The following is a 19,731-nucleotide window of genomic DNA, read 5'->3' on the forward strand; positions in this document are numbered from 1 at the left end:
GTAAACTTTGTAAAACAGAGCCAACTTGAGCAAACCTCCAAAAATGCTGGATCCTAAGGTTGGGGTAAACCCAAACACATTCTTTTGTGTCATCCAGTTCCATTATCTAACATTTGGTGCATCAGAAGGAAATCACTATTTCAGTAAAGCTAACAGCAGTAAATAGCTTACTTTCAGGAAACGCACTACTGCTTTAACGTTTCTTGGCCATTGGTTTTGATTTGTTTGTGGTTGTTTTTTTTCCCATTCCTTGGATATGAATGTTTTTAGTTACAGTAATTTCACGATTATAAGCCACACCATTTTGACTAAAATTTTGGTCCGAACCCAAAGTGCAGCTTATATATGGACAAAGAATAAAAAGTTGCTCTTTTAGTTTGGAGGACAGGTGTCTGCTGAGAAAGGCAGGAACTTCTCTTTGAAACGGAGAATGTAAATCCCCTCCCTCCAAATTCTTAGAATTTTGAAATCAAGGGGCTTTCAGGCAAACATAGGGGAATTAGGAATAACAGTTATTTTCTAGGGAAATTAAAATAGAAATACAGCACTACAAAGAAACAAACTCCAAACCCTGAGAAAGTCAGAGTACAACCTGACACCCCGTCAGGCAGGGTGTTGGTAGCAGTCCCATTCCATGGTGGCTGCATCCTCCTGCAGTGACAGATGTGATTCAGTTGGAGCAGTGCTCCTGTAGAAGGTGCAGTTTCCCTCCAGACGTCCAGTGGTGATGTGGAGAAATCCGTTTTTCCTCTGGAGTCCAGTGGAAAAAGGGACTACCGTAGTGTTCCAAAATCTCTGTTTTTATTTTGGTAAGAAATGTTGGGCTCTTCCCCCTGGCTGGAGCAACTCCCAATGGGATGCAGTAATTTTATCAGTCCCACAGTGGGACTCAATGGGCCATTAGCAGAAAATGACTCGCTGGAGGAAGGATGGGTTGTGAAAAGACAAAGAACAATGCCCTGCCTGGTTTCAATGGATGGCCCATTTAGCAGAACATCTCCCATGAGATAAGGATCATCGCCCCCATCCTCAACAGATGGTGATAGAATAGATACCTTTTATCACACTCTGTATTGTAACCCAAGACAGTTGCCGACACCCAGATACACGGTTTATAATCAGATGTGGCTTATATATGGATAAAGAACAAAAAGTTGCTGATACCCGGAAGTGCGGTTTATAATCAGGTGCGGCTTATAATCTTAAAATTACTGTAGTTTCCAGGAAATGTGCAGTGTGTCTGCAAGTTCTCTAAATTGGCCATCTTCCCATCACGTGACTTACACCATGGAATCTGTTTTCCCCATTTTTTATCTTCTTTCAGGTATTAAAAGTATAATAAATACAAAGTTAGAGAGCCTTATGATTTTTGCAGAGTCATTGAGGTCTCATGTGATTAACCCACTGAGTAGAGCGTGAAATACTGAGGAACAAATGTTCCACAAGACAGGAACTGCACACAGTAAATGAAGCAAATAATGGCTTAATCCTTTATATGAATGTTTGGTTCTGGTTTGTTTCCCTGAGGGTAAATGAATATTTTATTACTTTTGGTTGAAATAGATAAATACACTAATGCTGATTACTGATAACAGCTTATGGAAATAAATTAAGTAAACTGCATATGTGGGAAAGAAAAAGGCATACAGTCCTGCTCTTCTTTAAGTCAACTACATTAGTTTCAAGCTTACCTAAAATGCTGGACAATATGTTTCATTTGCATATTAGGACCACATCGCCTAATGCAGTAAACTGGATTGGGAGGTGACTGAACCTTTAAGTAGCACTTGTGTTTAGATATCATGGTGCATTCAATAACTACTGCTACAAGTTACAGCTAAAGTCACAGTTATCTGTAAGAATTTTGCTTTGGAGTATAAGATCCACCAGGAAAAAGGACCTTGAAGCATGGGTAAGTTTCTGACCAGCAGGAAAACATTCATCCAAACTTTCTGTGATGTAAAGTCAGTCTTGTGTTAAGTCAATTTGCAAATCTGCACTGTTTGGGCAGGATAATAGTTTTGGTGAACAGCTTCTTCCACAAAGCAAAACAGATCCTGGAGAAAATTTTCACTTCACAGCGGACTTTTTTCATTTGGACAAAGATTCATGTAATGGAATGTGCTTGGTTATCAAATCCTGCTCAGTAAGAAGAGTGAGTGCAAAGGGTTACTCGTTAGCACCTCTTCCTGTTGAGTACACAAAGTGGAGCCCCCACTGAGACTACAGAGACAGAACAATACCAGAGGACGTGCTGAGAAAGATTGACCACACCAGACCCTTATCAACTTCCATCAGGAGGTGGAAGCGACCCCCTAGCAAGTCCTTGCCCCTGCTTGCTAAAATCACAGAGTGCACCAGCAAATCAGAACGAGCAACCGCAAGAACCGGAAAATAGACTGTATAAAAACGAACTAAAACTGCTTTTTGGTGCGAGCCATTGGCAGAGAAATGATTCCCTGGCCGTCCAGCGCTGCTTTTGCTTAGTTATCGCTTACTAAATTAGCTTACTAATAAATTGTCACCAGTATCTATGACAATCTTGGTGCCGTGACTTGGATCCAGGTCTCTTTGGTGCAGATTCCTGCAGAGAGGGAGGCGCCCTATCTCCGGATAGCCCTGTTCTGGGGAATTCTGTCACTAAATACTGGATCTGCGAATCCCTCTAAATTACGATACCTGAGCAAATAAACCTGCAGGACCCCCTTAAAATTCGTGCACGAAGACCAGACAAAGACACCTGGGAGAGGTAAGTATACGTGCCTTTGTGCGGTCCGTCGGGGAGACAGAACTGTCTGATGGGGGTGGTGATCCTGGAGTATGCCTGTATGAGAGATCTCTTTAGAGACTCTGCAAGTGGGACCCTCCAGGAGTGCAGTTCTTGTAGCCCACGAGGGAGTGAGTCACCGAGCAAGTGTGTGTGTGAGAGAAGGCACCTCGGAAGATGGGGCAGAAGAAAAGCAAGCCTTCTGAACCCATGGGAGGGGGAAAGACGTTACCGGATATTCCCTCGGAGAGCCCTTTAGGTGTAATATTGAAATATTGGAATGATTCCCCTAGGAGAGATAGGTTGAGAGAGAAAATGATACATTATTGTGTAGAAGTATGGGGAGGAAAGCCCATCCAAGGCCCAGGCGTAATCTGGTCAATTTTTGGATCTTTTGATGGTTGGGTCTGTGTAAACCTAAATTTGTATGTTAATGACCAGGAACCACCCCCAAGTCTTGAGGGGAGTAAGTGGGATTTTGTCACTGAGAGCTCCAAGGAGTAAGAGACAGATCAGGCAGCTGCTGGGATTGTTTGGATATTGTCAGCAATGGATTGAGAATTTATTGCAAAGGTGAGGTTCCTATACCAGAAACTGACCATGGACGGGTTAGTAAAGTGGACTCAGGAGGACAAGGGAAGGCTAGAGGAATTAAAAACTGACTTAGTAACAGCTCCAGTTTTAAGCCTCCCAGATGTAAGGCGACCTTTTTATTTATTTGTAGCCACCAAAGAGGGAACAAAATATGGGGTACTAACTCCAAGAGTAGGCAGGAAGGAGAAAACCCATGGGGTGTATCTGGAAATTGTTAGACCCTGTCAGCAGGGGATGGCTCACTTGCCTACAAGCTGTGGTGGCTGTAGCTTTGTTGGTAGAAGAGGTGAACAAAGCCACCTTTGGGGGCAAATTGAAGGTGTATTCCCCACACAATATTCAAGGGGTATTGAAACAAAAGGCTGAAAAATGGATTACTGACGCCAGACTCCTGAAGTATGAGGGTATTTTAATCCAGTCCCTGAAATTAGAGATTGAAACTACTACGCTGCAGAATCCAGCTCAGTTCCTTTATGGGGAACCTGCCGGGCAATTAACCCATGATTGCCTGAAAACCATAAGGGAACAAACTAAAATTAGGCCTGATTTAGAAGAAGAAGCATGGAAATCGGGGAAAGGTTGTTTGTCGATGGGCCCTCCTGAATAATAGAAGGGAAAAGGAAATTTGGATATGCAATAGTGGATGAAAAAGTCTTATCAATAAAGGAGTCAGGCCCCCTGAGCCCTAGGTGGTCAGCGCAGGCATGCAAATTATTTGCAGTAATACGGGTTTTGAAGTTACTTAAAGGGAAAGAAGGGACTATATGTGCAGACTCCAAATACGCCTATAGGTTAATACACACCTTTGGGAAAATTTGGGAAGAAAGGGGGCTTATAAACTCCCAAGGAAAAGGCCTGGTACACAAAGCATTAATCACAAAAGCTCTAAAGGCATTGAGAGAACTGGAGAAAATTGTGGCAGTACATATCAAAGGACATCAAAAAGGCACATCTCCCAAGATAACGGAAAACAATCTGGCAGACCAGGAGGCAAAATTAGCATCACTATTGACACTATCTCAGAAACCAGACACAGAAGAGTCACACACCCAATCCCTTAGATTTCGATTTACCAACACAGAAGAAGCAAATCTTCGGGAGATGGGAGTAGCAGAGAAAGATGGGGTTTGGGAATTGCCCCATGGGAGACAAGTAGTACCAAAGGCAATTGCTTCCAGAATTATGAGAAAGATACATTCCACCACTCATTGGGGAACTCAGGCTTTGGTAGATCATTTTGCTATAAAGTACATGTGCATTGGGGTTTATAATGTTGCTAAAGGGATAATAGAGGGTTGTTTAACATGTCAGAAGGTAAATAAGCGGCAATTACGGTAACACACTCCAGGTGGCCGTAGTTTGGCTTACAGACCATTTGCTAAAATCCAAATTGACTTCACTGAACTTCCAAAGATGGGCCGATACAAGTATCTTCTGGTAATGGTTGATCATTTGACACATTATGTTGAGGCGGTTCTGACTGCCCACCAAACAGCAAACACAGTAGTAAAAAAACTTTTTGAGAACATTTTCCTGAGATATGGAAATATAGAGGTTATTGATTCAGACCGGGACCCACACTTTGTGTCTAAAACAGTGCAAAAAGCTTTAGAACCTCTGGGAACAAGGTGGGAGTTCCATACTCCGTGGCATCCACAGAGCTCTGGGAGAGTAGAAAGCATGAACAGGGAAATAAAGAAGCAACTAACCAAATTAACAATAGAGACAAAAATGTCTTGGGTAAAGTGTTTACCCATGGCTCTCTTGAAAATGTGAACGCAACCCTGTACTGACATTGGAATATCCCCATTCGAGCTGCTCTATGGGATGCCGTACGATATGGAATTCTCAGCAGATTGTGCTCCTCTGGACGATAAAAGCATACATCCATATGTAATGAAAATTATGAAAAAGAGACAGGAGTACTGGAAAACAGGATTAGTGGCTCAAAGACCCCCTCTGGAAATAGCATTACACTCCATACAGCCTGGGGATATGGTACTAATAAAAGCATGGAAGGAAACCTCCTTCATCCCTCGATGGGAGAGACCATTTCTTGTTCTACTTACTTCAGATACTGCTGTTCGGACTGCTGAGTGAGGATGGACACATGCCTCCAGAGTAAAGGGTCCTCTTCCCCAAGACCGATGGGATGTATTGAGCAACCAGGACTTAAAGCTGACAGACGTAGGCATAGATGTCGACAATACTCCTTACTACTGGAGCCACCAACGTTCTACAATTTTATAGTAGGAATAATTATTTTTTGACAGATAGTGGTCCCTGTGCATACTAACCCCTCACATCAACCATATAAATGGTATCTTTATCAACTTGAAACATCCCAGGTTATCCAGTCAAGAATAATTCCTGGAAGCCCCAGTTTTGAAGTATAACTCCTTTCCCTAATCCCTGAGGAAATACCAGGAGGTAATTACAGGCTATTTTACATGTGTCCAAATTGTAATCCAGGGAAAGGATATTGTAACCAGCCTGGCCACTATTACTGTGCTTATTGGGGATGTGAAACTATTGCCTCAGACTAGACCCCACCTCAGTGAAATCAGTTCATCAAGGTAGGGTGGGGGCCCCCGAGCTCCAAGCCCCTGAAATATGGTTTTGGCGTTGGTATGATGGCTATGATTAGGGCCAACAATATTTGCTGGAAGATTTGTATGGATGTAACCAGACCTCAGGACCCTGGATGGCTCATAGGTCGAACCTGGGGTATTAGAATCTGGGAAGACAGGATTGATAGAGGGAGTTTATTCCAAATAAAAAAAGAACCTACCCCGCTAGATCCTCTACCTGTAGGACCAAATCTTGTATTATCTTGTCAACCAGAAGTGATTCTTGAGACAAGTACCTCCATTGTCAGTTCCAACTCCACCGAAGAAAGCAATAGTACCCCTGTAGACCTAGCTAACACCAAGAAGGGAAATAAAATATGGAATCTTATGGAGGCAAGTTTTAAAGCCCTGAAATTTACAAACCCCAATTTGACAAAACATTGCAGGCTTTGCCTTGTCATCATGCCACCCTATTATGAGGCACTGGGAGTAACTTCAAAACCACAAGGCACAAACGGGAGGAACCCTAAAGAATGCACATGGGGTGGTGGAAAGGAGGGGACTACAATGGAATATGTAACGGGTAAGGGGAGATGTATTGGAAAAGTACCCAAAGACAGAGCACATCTATGTGGAGTACCAATGAGCATTAAAGGGCGTAAAAGTCCTGCAGATTGGTTGGTAGCAGCTAAAATTGCCATGTGGATTTGCTCGGTGACAGGTCTGACCCCTTGTGTCTCCTTCCAGAAATTTGATGAAACTGAAGAATATTGTATACAGGTCACAATAATACCTAGAATAACATACCACCCCAAAGCGGCAATGTATGATGCCTATGACAGACTAACCAACAGAATACACAAAAGGGAGCCCTTCATTGCCCTAACAATAGCGACCTTGATGACTCTAGGACTTGCAGGGGCAGATACAGGGATAACTTCCCTTGTACAGCAAAACCAGGGATTCCAAGGACTCAGACTAGCGGTACATGAAGATTTAGTGTGAATAGAAAAGTCTATCACAGCACTCGGGGAATCATTGCAATCCTTATCTGAAGTAGTGCTCCAAAATAGGAGGGGACTAGACCTAATCTTTCTACAACAAGGGGACCTCTATGTCACATTAAGGGAGGAATGTTGTGTATATGCAGACCATACAGAGGTAGCTCGAAATCCCATGGAAAAATTCAAAGAAGGGCTAGAAAAAAGAAAGAGAGAACAAGAAATGCAGCAAAACTGGTATGAATCCTGGTTTAACCATTCCCCTTGATTAACTACCTTATTTTCCACACTAACAGGACCACTGATACTGTTAATATTGAGATTAACCTTTGGGCCATGTATTTTTAACAAAGTTATCTCCATTGTAAAAGGAACATTAGAGGCAACTCACTTGATGCTAATTAGAGCACAATATGATCCCCTTAAGGAAGTTAAAATCGAAGAAATAGCAATATTAGAAAATGCTCCAGAGGTATTAATCAGATTTGATAAACAAAATGGGAAATAAAAGAGAGGGGAATTGTAATAGAATGTGCTTTGTTATCAAATCCTGCTCAGTAAGTGCTTACAGACACTGAGTGCAAAGGGTTACTTGTTAGCACCTCTTCCTGTTGAATAAACAAAGTGGAGCCCCCATGAGACTACAGGGACAGAACAATACCAGAGGACGTGCTGAGAAAGATGACCACACCAGACCCTTATCAAGTCCCACCAGGAGGTGGAAGCGACCCCCTAGTGAGTCCTTGTCCCTGCTTGCTAGAATTGCAGAGTACACCAGCAAATCAGAACGAGCAACCGCAAGAACTGGAAAATAGACCGTATAAAAACGAACTAAAACTGCTTTTTGGTGTGGCTATTGGCGGAGCAATGACTCCCTGGCCGCCCAGCACTGCTTTTGCTCAGTTATTGCTTGCTAAATTCACTTACTAATAAATTTTCTATGATTAATCTAAACTGGCTCCTCCGATTTGTCACGGGTACCTATAAAAATTCATATTGATCCCGTGTGCTTGGCCAGTGTTTGCTTCTTAATATTTCTGCAAACTTGCTTCAGTTTTACTTGTATTTCTCCCTGTAGTAAACAAATGCATTAAGGAATAGCAGGTACACTCGAATATATACATCTCCCTCACATTAGATACCAATGGTCTAATCAATAAAAGTCATCAATTTTAGAAAGATCTCACTGAATTTTTTCTGCTTTCACTAGGCTAAAGTACAGTAATTTTACAGCTATAAGGTGCATCGGATTATAAGGTATACTTCTGGGTGTCAGCAAATTTCCAAACTTTGTCCATATATAAGGTGCACCAGACCATACGGCACACTTTTCTTTTTTGCAGACAGGATTTGCGCACAACAAAGTAACGAATTAGTAATGGAATCGCGCAATTGCGGGGTTTACTGGCAGGTGCTCAATTTGCAAGCATTTTTTCACAGACTGGTGTGGCCCTTAAACGCAGCCCCAGGTGCCATCCCCGTGCCGCGGGCCCTGGCACTCCTGCCCGCCCCCAGCGCCGGTTGGCACGGCACGGCTCGGCTCGGCTCGTGGCGCAGCTCGTGGCTTGGCTCGTGGTGCGGCTCGCGGCTCAGCCCCTGCGGCCGCCTCACCTAATGGCTCGGCCTCCACACCCGCCGCGCCTCATGGCTCGGCTCCCGACTCGCACTTCTGGGTTGGCAAATTTCCGAACTTTGTCCATATATAAGGCACACTTTGTCCGGATTATAAGGCTCACTTCCAAGTTTCAATCAAAATTTTAGTCAAAAGGGTGTGCCTTATAGTTGTGAAATTACTGTATTTTCTCTATTCAAAGTTCATGCAACCCCACAGTAAAATCTGGTTTTAACAAATATTTGCCTGCGAGACCTGTGAAAACTCCTTCACAGTCTTCAGTTGTCTTCCTCTTCTTTATGGCTTTCATCATCACGTGTCCTATAAAAAGCAAATATTAAAGGTCTGATTCTTTTATGCCTCTGTAGAAAGATCTGAAATACATGTAATAGAATAATTAAAATAATATATTTTACATATATGAAATGGAATAAAGGACATTTCAGTGGCTCATAGATTTTTTTGAAAACATCTAAATTCTATCAGGTGAAAAAAAAAACTTAGCCTTGTTGATATTAAATTATTTTCAGGAAGTTTAATTTATTTCAGAAATCTGATGTCTAGAAGCCCTGTCATTTTAAAGTTGTTTAGAAACTAAAATAAACCTTACTGCCTTAGAGGTAAGATCTTGCCAGACCAGACACTGGCCACTCTGGTAGGAAAAATGTTTCAAGTGTTACAAAGCAGATGTCAAGTCTGACTGATTTGACTGAAATCTTGTTCAGAGAAAATGGCAGAAGGACAAGTGGGAATTCTTTTGTTTTTTTTTTTTTTTTTTTGAGTTTTGAGTTTTGAGTTTTAAGCGTGGATGACAGATTTGTGGATCTCTTCTAGGGAAACATGAAACAAGTCCTGTTTTCCTGGGTGTGGTTTTCCCAGGTGCTGGAGGAAGTGACAGAAAATTCATTTTATTCTGTGTTTGAGACTCTGATTTCCTAAACATAGACACGTCAGAAAATCAGTAAGACTGATCATACAGAAGTAAGCAATAATTCTTTTCCTCACAGATAGGAAATTATACAACAAAAGTTTAAATTCTGTGGCAGATCTTTTCTTATCAGAAATTAATTTACAATCTTCATGGCACTTCTGCCCAGAAAAACACTCACATGTTATCACTTAAGCTGGAAATATTCCATATTGTACAGAATTTTTTTTTTTTTTTGGTATGAAATGGGTGGCAACTTTCCAATATCATGAATTACCTTCCTGAGAAAAAACATTATTTTGGTAAGAAAAAAACCCCATCCTTATTTACTGGTACCTTTAGAGTTTTTGCTTTATTTTTTACAAGTTATGCCAATTTCCAAAAGTTAAAACTGAAATGTTGATCTTCCCAGCTCCTGAAGTATGTCCCTTTTCCTGTTGCTGGACAAGACTGTGTGACAGATAAAACTTTGGGCTCTGATGGGCACAATCTGGAAAAGTGTCTCAAAATTCTTGGAAAGAAAACAACTGAGACAATAGAAAAACATACACCTGTAAATTTCTCATAATTTTGTATCCTTACATGACCCTGTTGTGATGTTAGACACTCCCTTCTGCTCACAAGGCAGTAACTGGACTTTTCCTGGGCTGACTTACCCTACAAAAAAAAATCCAACACAATGTGGAGATAATTCTTGAAGCTCTCTGCCTGCTGGCATACATTAACCCGGTACAGTAAAAGATCTACTGAGCTGTACCCAGCAATGATTGGTTTCTAAATATTGATCTTTTGCGCCAGGGAAACTCTTGCCTTCTGCACAGCAAAGCAGCTGAGCAGATTGCTTTCTGCCAGGGGTGTTTGTTTGAATTAACAAGTTGACAGGAGAAAGAGGTGTGTTCTGCTCATCACAGTGATGTGCATGGTGAGAGGCGGCTTTTCTATACCAGAAGGTAAGCTGAAATGAACCTCACTCCCTTTCTGTCACCTTGCATGAGCATCAGGGCCAGGTTCCTGGTTCATAACCTTTTATCTCTTTGAAAATATTAAACATAAACCACCCTCTGATAAGCAGTGATAATGCATTTTGTAAAGGAGTTGTAAAATAGATAAGGCAGTTGAGAAACTTGACTTCAATTTTCCCCTCTGGCTCAAGGGAATTTCCTGCTCCCTGCAAACAAAATCAGTCTGTGGGGGAGAGAACAGTAACCAACTGAAGGTGTGAGGGGTACTAAAGCTCTTCAATAATTACAAATAGTACGTGGTAAGAAGTAACAGGAACTGGTGTTTTTATTTCCACATTTTCTGACCCATCCAACAAGTGAATGTCTATTTATGGACTCTTTGGTAAGTGAGCGCATTTTATCTCTCTCTGATTGTGGTTATATTCAGTTATCTGCTTCCTACTGCATAAATCTCTGGTCTATTTGCTAGTCACTTGTTACCAAAAGTTTTAAGCGCAATTTAATTTTGATAACCCTCACATTACACAGAGATCAGATTTAGTAGCAAAGTTCAAACTGAAAGTTGGTTGCACTGATCACAGATTGTATCTCTTCTATAAGACTCACAAGGGCCTTTTGGTGGGAGTGACATCATGTCTCAACATTTTGCTTGTCTCTCAGAAATTATGCTTTTATCACAAATTATGCTTTTATCAGATTTCAGTGCCTGATTTTGTAGCTGAAGCTCAGTGCTAGCAGTCAGCCTGTCTTGTCTAGGTTTACTCTTCTGTGATTAACTGATCATTTACTCAAATATGTGTCCCTTTTTTTTTTTTAAATAAAATGTAAGGGAGATAAAAGGTCTTTCCGTTTCACTAGGAAGTTGAAATCCAGTCAATGCTGTAATATTGTTGCAAAAAGTCCTAAGTCTCAGATGACAGTCACTATCAAACTCAAGATATTACTTATTTAGGGGTGTTAAGTAGTAACTACCCCAAGAATAAGATTGTTCCTGCTCTGAGGTGCTAATGTGTGAATCCTAAGCGTGACCTAAGGGTGGGAAACAGCTGGATTTTCCTTTGATGCCCAGGGATTCTTCATTTTGTTCTGCAGGTTCTCACAGAGCCAGGACTGGGACACAGAGCAGCAGCAGGGCACCTGTCCTTGGAGACCTTTGGGAGGCACAGCTGAGCCTGGCCAGGAGTGCCCAGGAGGGCTGGTGAGGCCAGTGGGGGAGGAAAGCAGGAGTTATTTAAGGTCGAGGGCAGAGGGGAGAAAGAACAGCCCTGGGAATCAGAGCAGGAGGTATCCTGTTTGCCATAGTGCCTTTCTACAGCGTTGTTTATTACTATGGAGCATGCAACAGAGGGCACGTCTTTTATAGCGGGAGGTAAACAGGAATGGCCTCAGCACAGCACTTCAAGTGCTTAATTAGATTGCCCTTCACTTTTTATCACGTGCTTCAGCAAGAGCCCAGCCTGTGAATGCTGGCTGAGCAGGTTGTACATGTGCGTGACCCTGCATGCTGATAATTCACCAGCTTCTTCAGCTTTTTCTCACAATCTTCCCACTCATGTGTCTTTGCTGTTTGGGTTGTTACTGAGCTAAGAAACAGCTTCAACTACTGAGATACTTTTCCTCTCTTTTAAACACACCATGTGGGAGAGTAAATGAGAGATAAAAAGTGATGTTTTCAGTAGTAGTTCCTCTGCAGTTCACAGCCCACACAATGCTGTACAAAATATCCTGGCTTTAAACAGAAGGTATGTCCTGCTGTGGCCTTCCAGATTTGCCAAGATTTCCTGACCAGCCTAGTACATTTCTGGTCTTTCTTAAGAAAAGTCAACAGGTTTTTTTCATACACCATAACATTCAGCAAAATCTGAACAGGTGTGACTCATATTAATAAGTTCTGCAAAATTGAAACCTTGGCTTTAACAAATCTGCTAACACCACAGAAATTCTAGCTCCTCTTCTGTGGGCAAATGTCATTCTCAAATGAAAGCTTGTATTTCTGAGCTCTAGCCCACACGGTTCATCTTCCAGAAGAAAATAAAATTTTATTGGATTTTGTTTTTCATCTGCTGACTGATATTTAGTACTATGCACATATTTGACTTTTCGGTCTGTAGATTTTGGGCATTTCATCCTTTCTTTGTATTTTCAGAGCACTTCTGCAGATCAGGAAACATGCATTTCATAAATTCAGTTTCATAAATATATAAATAATTCAAAACTGCAATAAAATCTCTCTCTTTTTTTAAGCAAATAGGAAAGAATTGTCTGCCCAAGATCACACAAGTTAGAGGTTAAAGAGCTGAAAAAGCAAACCAATCACTTTCTGGATTATGTCATATCTAAAAATTATTTTCCTAAATATTGAGAGCAAAGTTCTTATTGTTAGAAGACATGGGAAGTTATATAATTGCAAGAATAAAGGATATAACATAAGGAAAGTTTTGTGTGGTGTTCCAGTTTAATTCCTTGCGTTCCTGAATCATTGTCTTTCCCCTGGGGAAAAAATGCATTAACATTTGCAAAATTATATTTGCTTACATTCAGCATGGGACACTGTTCCTACCTTCAGACACATCATTTGAGATGTCTGCTTGTAGAGATGTCCTCCCAGAGCCACACTTGTACTCAAATCCTGCAGAGCAGCAATATAAATGTTGTGCATCCCATAGAATGCTGAGCTGCTGGTGGATAAGAGCTTCTTGCCCTCATTCTTGATTGCTTTCAGCACTTCAGTAATTTTTGGCTTTGTCTTATTCCATCTACGAGCTTTTATGTGCTTTTCGCAAGAGAGGGATTATTCCCTCTTGGATTCTGATTAAGGCTATGATAAATTATTCTAGGGTCTTTGGAAGGAAAAGACACAATAATAGTTTTCTTGATTAAAAAATACATAAATCTCCAAGTTCTCAGGAGAAATAGCTGGGTTCTGAGCTTATTCATTTTTATCAAATGTATAGCTAATGTAACATTGCAGAATGTTGTACTCCATGGCACTGCAGTACAAATGCCTTGGAGGTGTAAAAGTGTTGAATGTTCAGATTGGGTCTTCTTACTGGTAATAGGACAGCATCCAATATAAACAGAAAAAAAATCCAATGCTTTTATAGCATTACTGACTGAAAATTCCTCCCAATTGCTTTATTGGACATATGGTAAGAATTTACTTGCAATTCATTAAAAGCTTTTCTGAATGACATTACAAAGGGTAACACAGTACACATTGACTTCCAGGATATTTGGCAATGGGTAGTGGGTACTGCTGGGATCTTCTAATTATTTCCATAAGTATCAGTTCATCAGAATAGTACAACTGGGTCATAGTGAATGACACAGATTGTTATAAAGAGAGAAAAGAGGAAAAAGTCTTTTTTGTTTGTGTTTTGGGGTTGGTTGTTTGGGGTTTTTTTTGCTTGTTTTGGCTTTTTTTATGTGTGTGTACCTGAACAAATTTGTATCCCTTAATAAATCAAAGCAATATTTGGGTAGCAACTATATTAAAGCTGAATTTCTTATTATACTTTGTAGTTTACTTCTGGTGACACTGATCCCAAATAGTTACTTAGAATGTCTATTTTACTATCATTATGCAATGCAACTAAAGATGCCTTAAAATGAAGTATTTCTTCTCTGAATGTAGTTATTTCATGAGCTAGTTAATTAAGGGATGTACTACCTGAATTTATTCCCATACTAAGACATTTATTAGGCAATGGTGAGACCATTCAGGATCTTCAAATAGATTTGTTAGTATTGCAGAGATAATTTGACATCCTTTTGAAAATAATACAGAGGAATTAAAACCAGTTACCATTATTTTTCAGTGTTCCTATCCTTTCTCTTATAATCATAGGTGCATAAGGGAATATTGACATATTTCAAAGCCTAGTCTCTGGTAACTCAATCTTTTTTGGGATGCTGTTGCTAATTTGAAAAGTCTAACCATTTCCTAGCTCTTTAAGAGCTACTGAGGCATGTTCTTGTGCATACCTTGGAAGACCTTTCTGTTAGCCATGCTAATTTCAGTCCAACCAGAAGTTTTTCAGAGTTCTTGTAGTCTGTTTAGAAAGTGGTGCAGAAGGAAACAGAAGGAAAGTTTGGTGAGAGCCCAGGCATGACTGTGCAGTGATGCATACAAAAATTTGCACTTACATAACTAGTTTAATATTGCAAACACATTTAGAGCTAAAAGTTTAGCCCTGCATGAAAACAGTACAGAGTCCTGATTTAGAGTTTACATCACAACAAAAACCAGGATCTCACTAGCCCCTTTAGTCACCTGAGGACTCCTCAGTCCATGTAAAGGGCTTCCTTCATTCTTGGAAGTGTAAATTGTTAGATTACACTGGACAAAACATGCTCCTAAATCTGTTCACCTGTCAGCTGAAGGACTGGGTCAGGAACTTATGGGAAACAGATGTGGCTTTAGATCCCAGTCTGCAGAGTATGCAGATAACCAAGGTCAGCAAATACTGTTACTTCTCAAAGTGGAAGGGGGAAGAAGTAGGAAAGGGAGATTGTAGTGACACTTGACAGACTACCTACCCAGAAGGAAATTTAGAACATACCAGCATCTTCCTTTTCAGCAGTAAAGTTTGACTAAGGCAGCTTTGGGACATGGAGTTCTCACTCTGCCTGTCACCACAATTTATCCACCTATGTGACAGGCAGGTGTGATACTTTATTCCTCCCCTCAGCTCTGTCAGTCTTGTTACCTCTGAACCAGAACTTGGTGCCATCGTAGCCAGAATCAAGACCAGCCACAAGACACTGCAGTCTGAAATGCAGGAACAACCAGCTGGCAGGAATCCTGCTGTTTTTTTGTGGAATGCCAAAATATTTTTCCTCAGAAGAGAATGTGGCCAAGTACATGTGAATGGCCTGTCATGGAAAAAACCTAACTACCCCAAGGCAAAACAATGTTGTGACCACATAGCACATGAGCAGAAGCAACAACTCCAATCTGAGAGATTTAAGACAAGTTTATAATTAGGATAATTTATTCTGGGGATCAATTGTAATTTGCATGCATGTAGTACAAGGCAGCTGCCTTCAGAAATTTTCCCCATCTCCTCTGTTCTGAGACAATTTCTTATTACGTTTAATAAGGATGTTTTTCCCATTCATGTCCTCAGGGACCACATACCTTGGAGGTGACTGTGAGATATAACGGCAGGGGATAGCTAAGATTTTCATCACCTGAGGCATGCCAAAAGAAATGGGAACTTTTAAACAAAGGAAAAATGTAGGTTTGAAATGAGGGAATTGGTGATACCAGCAGCACAGGCAGGTGCTGTGTCTCTCAGAAGAGGGGACAGCTAGGGTGCAGAGCTGGGTGGGGGAGCAGATATGAAAAACTATTTAGGAAAAACTATGCTCCCAAACATCAACATCAGCTCAATCTAGAGACAGCCACTCTCTCCATCTGTCAGGACTTGTCCATATACATTATTTAAATACAAAACCCACAGCTGTTTGTCTCAAGAGTTTTATTTTAGGCAGGGTTAAATATTTTATGTGTCTTCATCACTTTTTTTGTGCCTCTGCATTTTAACTTTATTTTTTCCTCGGGTAAATAGCATCAGTGGAAAGTCAATCTGCACAAAACTTTAAAAATTTTTTAAAAACCTAAATTTTTATCATGGCCTGTTCTGACAAGGGAAAGATTCAGTGATGTGCTCATGAGCCATGAAGAGCATGCTCAGAGAGATGTTTACACTGATTCCTTTAGATGAAAATTACCACACTCATTGACCCTTGGGAGCATATAAACATTTAATCAGAACATCTTCCAGTAGTAAACATATGCTACATGTATAAATAACACCCATTTGATTCAGTCATGTTATTTAAATTAAATATATGTACAAAATGTTCTATTATCAGAGGGTGAGACAGAAAAGTAAAAGAGACAGGTCTTTGCCATCAAGATTTGGCATTATGTTGAGAAATACAAATATTTAAAAGATAATAAGTGTCACTTGGCAATTCCCTTTGAGAGTTTGAGACTAAAAAGTGAACTTCCTCTGCGCTGCTCACATCCTGCCCAGCACTATGTAGCATATTCAAAGTGTTGTTCAGTTCAAGGACAGGAGCTTGGTTGGTGCCATCCTTGTGGTAAAGACATCTGATATTTTCTCCACATTTTTGTATTGTAAACTGTTCACTATCACCTAACTTTGTGATTGGTGAGATGGGATAGGGTGCTTGAATAAGACCTTTCAGACACAGAAAGGTTTTATTTCATACAGCTTTGTTCATCCCAGGGTTATATTCATGAAACACTATGAAAATGTATCAGTGAAAAAATTGTATCAGGAGTCATATCCACACTGCTGAAAATACACTTGCAGAAGAGATCCATGGACTTTATGGTTTTTACAGCTTTCATCCATTTTGCTCAGAAACAGTCCCTCTGGACAGCGTCATTTCTATGCAACACCACACAGCCTGGGTTTCCTTGGCATCTTGGCTGTGATGTTATATAGAATGAAAAAACCACATTTTTGCAGGCCAAAGCTAAGGACATGCATTGTATTCTCTAGAATGCAACATGTCAGTGCAGAAACAAAGCCACAAGGACAATGTTTCAAGATGACAAAAGATGGAAAGAACCAAAAGTGTTCTATAGAAATAAGCTCTTGGGAGTAAACTCAGAAACAAACTATTCCCAAAACCAATCCCCACTTTCATCTGAAAGTGAAACAACTGGTGCACTCCAAAAAGAATCCTGAAAATTTATATTAATTTCAATAGGCCATGTCAATGACCCACCCCAGGGTACAGACTGGGTTGTGACGTCACTGCCATTTGTCCACTTTCCCATCTTTCACCAGTGGAAGCCTTCACCAAAACTGTTGCCAGCTGTTCCATGTACTCAGTTTATTGCTAAACTCATTCTTTAAGCACAATACAAATTCCAATTAAACCTCTTTTGTTTCGTTTTACCATTCACTATATTTATCAGCACAACAGAGAAAATTAAGCTAATGAAGATCTCAGAAGACAATTTCATCTTTTCCCAATCTTCAAGACAAAATCATCTATAACAATCTTTTTCCTCGTAGGAAAAACATGCTTCACTTTAAAAGAAAAAAAAATACATCAAAAGCCTAGACACCAAGAGTTTAATCAGCTATTTGGCCCAGCGCATCCTGCTTTTTTTCTTTCTTATTGTAATTCAATGCCACAGTAGATGTGGAAGACACTGGATTATGCTGGTTTTGCAACAGTCTCTCAGACTTTTCTAGAGTTGATTGCGTATTTTCCAGTATACCAAACTCAATTCCATCTGTATTTCCTCAAGGGTCATATCTTTTATATTCCTTCAGTTTTTTCTTTCTTCCTTAATTCCTATCACCCACATCTGTCTTGGAACAACCAAAATTAGGACTTGACAGTGCTACACAGAGAAAAGACTACTCCATATGTTTCACATGTGACTCCTGTGCTTTTGTGAATTTTGCTTTTTTTCATCCCAGTTTGACAGCATTGGCTTCTATTCAGTTTTCCTTCCAGTACATCTCCCAGATGCTATTTTGCAGAAAAGCTGCCTGTAACATTCTTCCCAGGTTCTGCTTATTGATAGATTATCTCTATACAAGAATCTCATGCTTCTGAATGAAATGTTCTATTATTTGTGTTTCAAGTTCACAAAAAGATTCTATTAATGACTAACTCTTTTTATCCCATTTGCCCTTAGACTGCCTTTCCATAAGTAACAATGATCCTATTGAGTAAAAATTATCCTATATTCAAGCTTTCATTTATTCTGTAATCATTCCTCTCTTTTTCTCTAGATAAACATGAATTTCAGAATATCACTGTCTCTTCTATGCAAATCTCCTTCCTTGATTTCATTCCATTTCTCAGGTTGAAATGTAGAAAAGCCAATCTCCAGTTACTTCTTTTGACTTCTTAAAGAAAATTCTGTTCTTGGCACTTTCCAGGAACTTAAGGGGCGTTTTTTCACCTTTTGTCTCTGTTGCCCACTTAATACCCCTGAGCTGATAGCTGAAAGCTCATTGTTCTGTCTTCCTCCTGATACAGGAAGGAAGGCCCTAGAATTAATAACTCGATTACAAAAGACAGTTCCTCTTCCCTTTCCCTTTCTTTCCTCCCTGTCTTTCTGAAATATGTGTATAACAACGTCCAGTCCTCTGAACTATCTGTATAGATCTTCACCAGTTTAAGTCACCATTTCCATAATGTATAACATTTTCTTGTTCAAGGCATACAAAGTTTTCAGCAGAATGACTGCCTTCTTTGCTTAATATGATCTTACCTACTTATCTCATTCTATTACTTTGAAGGGGAAAAGAGTAAAAAATCCCTATTTTATGAAAAGCAACGAATCACATTGGCTTGACTTTTATTTTTTTTTTTTTAAGGTAAGAAGAATTATAGTAATTCTGCCAAATTCTTTTATCACTTAAGTGTCTCCTAAAACAGACCTGCAAACTATACAGATGAGAATAAAATGCATGTCTTTGTTTTTATCCTCTGAGAATATGTGTACTACAGAGAACTTGAAAAATTATTTCAGCGTTAATGAATAAATTCTTGCAAGTTGCTCTGTTAGAAACTTTTATAAAAAAATAGCTATCTTTGATGTTACATTTCAGTTAAAAAGAATCAGATGTGTTCCTGCTCCCCAGTTTCTGGGAAACCACAAATAATGGTTTTCCTTGGTTGCAGCACTAGGACTTTTGGACAACATAGCTCAGCCTTTCTCAGAAAGTTCAAGTGTTGGGACATATTTCTTTATCTGATTTTTCTTTCTTCCATCATTCACCTCTACCCAGACCTTCTCCCTTCACTGCATCAAATCTCCAACAGCTCTGCATTTGTCAGTGCTACAGCAGAAAAAATAACATTGCTTCAGTTTGGAGAATTACAACATTTAGCTAGCTGCTTCCTGTATTAAACCATTCCATTTATGCCCAGCAAAATCCAGTCTCCTAATTCCAAGTACAGTGCCACGACTACAGCTACTTCAGCTTCAATAGAGTACTTATATGTAGTACTGCTGTGGATATGTGGGAAGGGATTATAACTAGTGGCCCCCAAACCTTACAATTTCGATTTCCCATTTTTAGTCTGATAGCCAACAAATAAATGAGAAATCACAACTTTCTTATTTTTAAGTGACTCTGTCAAGTCCTTTCTGGCTGAATCTCAGGTTGTGTAAGCAGAAGTCACAAAGCAACAAAAACCAAAGTGCAACACGATCTTTTATAGGTCCTCCCTGTGAATATGATCAGCTGCAATTAAGGTGGTGGATCAAATACTAGCCTTGACTTC

At 40.1% G+C, this 19,731-nt stretch overlaps 1 protein-coding gene across 8 annotated transcripts in view; it reads left to right on the forward strand.

Moving 5' to 3' along the window:
- Positions 1-2,388: 2,388 nt before the first annotated feature.
- The window catches only part of ABCB5 (ATP binding cassette subfamily B member 5), a 60,375-nt gene continuing 43,032 nt past the window's right edge, over positions 2,389-19,731 (forward strand). For 3 of the 8 annotated variants that reach the window (XR_004420079.1, XR_004420080.1, XM_033079957.2), the window contains exon 1: positions 2,395-2,749. The gene's annotated coding sequence lies outside the window, so the exon portion shown is untranslated. Of the gene's footprint in view, positions 2,750-11,526; positions 11,633-19,731 lie in introns of all 8 variants that reach the window. The other 5 variants (XM_033079922.2, XM_033079967.2, XM_042779883.1 and 2 more) reach the window with 5 other exon arrangements.

The sequence above is a fragment of the Catharus ustulatus genome, chromosome 1 (assembly GCF_009819885.2).
Source record: "Catharus ustulatus isolate bCatUst1 chromosome 1, bCatUst1.pri.v2, whole genome shotgun sequence".
NCBI lineage: Eukaryota > Metazoa > Chordata > Aves > Passeriformes > Turdidae > Catharus > Catharus ustulatus.